This window comes from Hippopotamus amphibius, chromosome 5 (genome assembly GCF_030028045.1).
Source record: "Hippopotamus amphibius kiboko isolate mHipAmp2 chromosome 5, mHipAmp2.hap2, whole genome shotgun sequence".
Taxonomy (NCBI): Eukaryota; Metazoa; Chordata; class Mammalia; order Artiodactyla; family Hippopotamidae; genus Hippopotamus; species Hippopotamus amphibius.
In genome coordinates, this window is record NC_080190.1 from 147,882,760 (window position 1) to 147,889,145 (window position 6,386).

General features: G+C 35.4%; 1 non-coding gene across 1 annotated transcript; it reads right to left on the reverse strand.

Annotated features, from left to right (window-relative positions):
* Window positions 1-5,937: 5,937 nt before the first annotated feature.
* LOC130854740 (U1 spliceosomal RNA) lies at window positions 5,938-6,102 on the reverse strand. Its single transcript, XR_009054174.1, has one exon. It is a non-coding gene; the product is annotated as a U1 spliceosomal RNA (small nuclear RNA).
* Between the last annotated feature and the right edge of the window lie 284 nt (window positions 6,103-6,386).

Here is a 6,386-nt window from a genome sequence, read left to right on the forward strand (position 1 = left end):
CTATAAATTCAATTTCTAGGACTTATCTAAGAAAAAAGATCAGAAATAGGGGAAATATTTATGTAATAAGATTTCTTAGTGGTGATATTCATAATGTGGAAAATGTGAACAAAATAAACGACAGATAAATTATTGACAAAATTATGTTACATCCCCAAATTCCAGTTATACAAAGTGTTGTACATCTACTGTTTTTATTTATTTGATTAGTATCACTTCCTCAATTTTATTATTGTGAACATATTCTTATTCATCTCTGGGATTTCCCCTTGTCTAGGAGAAACTCTCATCTACTTAAATATCTCTATTTCTAAGCATAGTACTGTGGAAAGCACTGGGAAGGGACTCAGTGCAGGCCAGTAGTGTCCTCACTATATCTTCAACTGACACTAGTGGTAGGCAAAAGAGGAAGAGGAAACATTTTTCTTGGGAGTAGTTAAATTGTGTAAATAAAGAGTTCAAAGCTTGTTGGACCATGGCCTGTACCCAGGACCAGCTACATAATGTTGAGGGCCTAGGGCAAGATGCAAATGGAGGGCTCATTGTTCAAATTTCAAGACAGCAGCAGGAGGGTATTAAAGTAAACACAGGGCCTTTTTGAGTTCTGTGCACAACTTTAATGCCCATGGAGCTGTCCCTGTTTCTCACATTTGGTGATAGGCTCTGACAATGGGAAAAAATGTAACTTATCTACAAAGAGAAGTAAAGAGTCTTAGTGGTTCAGAGTCCCTGACTATGGATGACCTAATATATAGCCCTTGGCTTTTCAAGTTATTTAAGCAAATACATATAATTTTGCATAGGATGGTGTAATTGGAATTCTGTTAATTGCCACCAAAATAATTGAATATCACTTGCTGTCATTATGCATTATGTCTGGGAAGAATTTAGAGTAATCAGGTAAATTGCTCATGATTTAATCTTCAGTGACAATAGTAAGTTAATATATTTCATTCCGCAAATATTATTGAGTAATTTTTATGTGTCCAGCTCTGTTCTAGATGTTATAAAAATAAACAAAATTCTAGTCCTTCATGTTCTACTAGGGGAAGTTAGATAATACACAAAATGAATAAGTGAATATGTAGTATGTTAGAAGGTAAGCTTTATGGAGAAATATAAGTTAGAAATGAAATATAGGAGAGGATGTTGAGAGTTTTAATTTTAAATGGAGTAAACCACAGAAACAACAAAAACCTCATTGAAAAACTTGATTTTTGAAAATAATTTAAGAGATATGGGTAGTGAGCCACACATATCAGGGGAGAGTGTTTCAGGAAGATAGAGCTGCCTGTACACTCATCCTAAATTAGGATCATGCCTAGTACATGCAAGTAACAATAAGGAAGGTCAGGATAGGTATAGCAGAAACAGAATGAGAGAGAAAGAGAGAATATGATACTACGAGGAGATGGGAAGTCATGAGAATATTACTGTTTTGATTAAGGGAGTTACATATCTATCAGTTTTAACAGGATCATTCTTGCCATTGTTTGAAAAAAGACTGAAAGACAGTAAATATAATACGTGGGAGATTAGAGACAACTACTTTAATCCAGATGAAAGATGATATCTTGGCTTGGACTAATGTGGTAACTGTGGAGATGGTGATTAGCGACCAGATTCTGGACATATTTTCAAATTAGAGAAAGCAAGGAGGCAAAGATGACACCAAAATTTTGGCCTTAATTTGGTACAAGCTCAAATAGGAATACATAGGAATCTAAAACAGGAATACATGCACTAGGCATGGTATCAAGAATTTTATATAGTTCTCTCATTTTTATTCTTTCAGTTCATTCAAGGATTATTTAAAAAGTGACAAGATAATAACATAAACACAGAAATGTAAAACAACTGTATTAAAGAAATTGTAGGTAGTTTAATATGACTCCATTGGACTTTTGAGGTGGACACTAGAAGGTAACTAATGGTATTTGCATTTTATAAAAAGTAATATGCATTTTAATTAAAGGAAATATAAAAAGCAAAAGGGGAAAAAGCAGAAGCTAAAATAGTGAAAACTGTGGAACATTAGCAAGTTACTTCATTACTTAAAATGATACTAATAATTCCATGGATACTCAACCTAGTGCTAAGATCCCATCTCTGTCACTTCTAAGTGACTTTCAGAATGTATGTATGTCTAACTATGGTAAGTGGAATATATGTCCTATCTAAAATTCAAATATAAAGTTTAGAGAGATGGAAGATGGAGAGGATGTATTTTATGGGCATGGCAATCTATCAACTTTGATTGATTCAGCCATGACTCTGTATCCTAGCCTCATTTTTTTTCTAGTTAGTGTAAATTTAAACTTATCATGCAAGTTTTTAAGCCTCAATTTCCTCATCTGTAATGTGAAAACTAAAATAATACTTTCCACATAGAGTTGTTTCAAAGAAATTTTGACCAAAATGTATATAAAAAACTTTTTGTTATTACTGAAACATAAATGCTCAATAAATACTATCAATTGTACCATTAATATTATCATCATCAATCACAATCTCCTAGGCTCTGTGATCTCTTTTATAACTAATCTACTAATTTTCAAAATGACCTTGTGAGACATGTAGCTTATGTTTATTTTACAAATGAGGAGCCTAGAATAAAAAAATAACTTTCAAGCAGTCTAGTAATTAGAAAGTAGTGGAACCAGATATTGAATTGACTTATAAAACCATGCCCTTTTAAAATATGTTCTGCTGTACTAGAAATACATCCAGAGATTAGCTGAGACAGTCCTAATTTCAATTTTTATTTCAGTAATGTCCCCAAGGTTGACTTAAACTCTTTACATTTTGCTGAGCAAGTATTAATTTAGAAACATACACCATGCCCATAGTTCACAGGAAAAATGGGTTAAATATTGTATATATAGGATTACTAATTTCTATGTTAGAATAAATCTTGTATACATGCACTATAATAAATATATTTTCCTTTGGCTCCTAAAAATTATTGGGCTTATTTTTTGTATAACATATATATATACAAATTATAATTATTTTCACATTCAAGCTGTGCATACTAGATCACAATTAACCAATTTAACAAATTTAGCTCTGTGACACACTGATGCACTTTCTATTTATAATGTAGCAGCAGGAATAATAATTTTTGAAACCCCTATAAAATCAGTACTTTCAGTAACTATAAAACCAATGTAAAATAAAAAGAGCTCATTAAAAAGTTCTATTTGAACAGCACAATACCATATTTTTCCCAGTAAAATATCCTTAAAGACTGAGTAATGCACTCCAAACCTGAATTTTTTGTTTTGTTTCGAGAATTATCATCTAACAAACTGCTAAATGGCAGCAATAATAACGTGTTTCACAAAACCATCTTGTGTCTCACCAAAGCTTACTACAACTTTTATTTTTAATAAAATAAATGTTTCCCAAGTTTTAAAAATCACAGGCAAAGCTTTAGTGAATTAAAAATAATTTAGTCTCTTCTGAATATACATACAAATTTCTCATTGTTACACAACTATATTCCAAATGACTGGAAATTATAGAACATTGCAGCTTCATAGCTCTCATAATTTTATGTCCATATGAAATGTTCTCACCATGTACTATCAGTTCTTTACAGTATTTTTTTTAGTAATTTCTCTTTTCTATTCCCAGTGCAACCACTTAATTTATTTCACACAAAGGCTATCCACAGCCTTCACCCTGCTACTGGTCTCTTCCCTCTTCAATCCAATCTATATATCACTGCCAGTTTGAACTTTCTGAAGTGGATGCTTTTGTCATATGATTCCCAATTTAAAAGTTACATACTATCTAAAAGATGAAGTTCGAATTTTTGAACCTAGCATTTAAGACCAAAAGCTTCTTTATCTTGATTATACCCTCCTTAATTTGAATTTATTTTTAAAAATCTAATATTAAGAAAAACTATTTAGTGATGGCTCTCTTTAATATGTTTTTAAATTATTCCCAATCTCCATACATTTTCTTGTTCTCTTTTACCATTTATAAAGGAGAACAACAATGGTTTGTTTACCACTCTCTACCCATCACCTAACATCATGTGAGGCACAATATAAGTCTTCAAAAATATATCTAGAATGGACGAAAGGGTAGGACTAACTCTCTCATGAAGAAACACTTCCTTCCAGTAGCAAGAGTCAAGTTGAAATCTCACAACACTGGATTTTCCTAGCAAGATTCTCCTATCCTTTTCCACACCAATAATCAGAGGTTCCACTTTACAAGATCTGCCTTGTGAGCCTCTGTTTTAATGTGCCATACATTTTTTTTCCCAATGCCATACATTTCTTTCACATAAATTGTAAGAAAACTTCCAAAACTCCTAAGGCATCTCTCTTCACCCAACTCTAATCCATTTTTTTTTAACGTTTACTTTTGTCAGCACTCCTTAAACTTTTTCATGTTACCCTCCAGAACTAAGGTTTCAATCTTCAACAAATCCTTATATTCTTAAATTCTTCTGTGAATGTTGAGTTCTCTTTCTTACTCTAAATTAAATCTGGCTTTATTCTAATGACACTGAGAGCTCCTTGGAGACTTTTAAGTAAGTCCTTTTTTTTTTTCTTCTGCCATAATATTCATACCAGCAGCATAGAGAAGGTCAAACATACTCTTTGTCTTCATTGCTGCTTCCATTCTATTTTCCATTTCTCCCAGAGTTTATCCCATGAAATCAGATTATATCATGCAACATGCCTTTTTATAGTCATCCACCTCTCCTTAAGACACACTGCCGGCTCTTGATCCTAGAGGTCTTGAGTCCCCTGGTCCCATCTTTCTCTTCAGTCTGTGTCTGTGTCTTCTTCAAGCTTGCGGCACCCGTCACTCACCTCGAGTCGCCGAGTTGATCCCGGCAGTTATTGACAAATGGTTTCCCAAATACTCCTCTATGCTATGCCTTTGTCCATGCTGATATATTTGTTTGAAATTCTTTACCTATCTTCTCTATCCGAAAAAAAACAGCTAATCTTCTATGGCAGGTCTTACTTCCCAGGATTACCACAACTAATCCTCTCATTCCATAAGCTATCCTTTCAGTGAAAGGTGAGGTGGGGCTATTGCTTCCTCCGGATCTGGACAGGCCTGTACCTACAGTTGAAGTATATTTAATAACTTCCAAGGCCAGGTTATAAGTGCAACATCATACACATGGCTGTCGTGGGATGCTCACTCTTGTATCCCCACCACCACACTGTAGGGAGGCAAGAACAGCCTGCAAATCATGGCAGGGAAGCATCTTGAAGGTGACTCTTCCAGTTCCCAGTCAAGCCACTAAAACTCAGGTTACATGAAGGAGAGATGAGCGTTCTCTGCTGAGTACGCAAGTTCAAGATTTCAATTGTTCATTACTTTTTATTGTTGATAATTGTTAATTGTTGTTAAAAGGCAATAAGTTTTGAAGTGCTTCGTTATGTAACAATATGACATGAAACATCACTGTTTTACTCTGTTCAGGCTGTTATGACATAATACTACAGACTAGATGGCTTATAAACAATAGAAATTTATTTCTCAGAGTTCTGGGGGCTGGAAGTCTGAGATCTGGGTGCCAGGATGGTTAGGTTCTGGTGAAGGCCCTCTTTAGCATTGCAGACTGCTGGTTTCTTGCTCTGTTTTCACAGGATAGAAGGACGAGGGATCTCTCTGGGATCTCTCTTCTTGAGAACTCTGTCCTCATGACTCAATCACAACTCAAAGACTTACCTTCTAATATTATCACACTGTACATTAGGTTTTCAATGTATGAATTTGGAGGGCACAAATATAGTATAGAAATAATCCTTCAATATCCAACTCAAATTCCTCCTCTGTGAATATTTTTGTCAAATCTTCCAGATTCAGCATACCTCATTTTATTGTGCTTTGCTTTATTGAACTTCACAGATATGTGTTTCTTACAAAAATGAAAGTCTGCAGCAACCCCCTCATTCAGGGAAAGCACAAATGCAGTCCCCCACTACCACAAATTATGCAGTCGAGTTTCCCACATTTGGGGAAATCGCAGGGGTCAGCACATCCGGAGTGCAATGGATAAGACTCCCCCTGAGAAAACCACCTTTGTGATGATGATATCTCCCCTGCCAATGAGAGTAGCAATAAATTAAAACTATGTGGGCTTCCTAGGTGGTGCAGTGGTTAAGAATCCACCTGCCAATGCAGGGGACATGGGTCCAAGCCCTGCCCCAGGAAGATACCACATGCCGCGAAGCAATTAAGCCTGTGAGCCACAACTATTGAGCCCATGTGCCACAACTACTGAAGCCCATGCACCTAGAGCCCGTGTTCTGCAACAAGAGAGGCCACAGCAAAGAGAGGCCACAGCAGTGAGAAGCCTGCACACCACAGCAAAGAGTAGCCCCTGCTCGCCGCAACTAGAG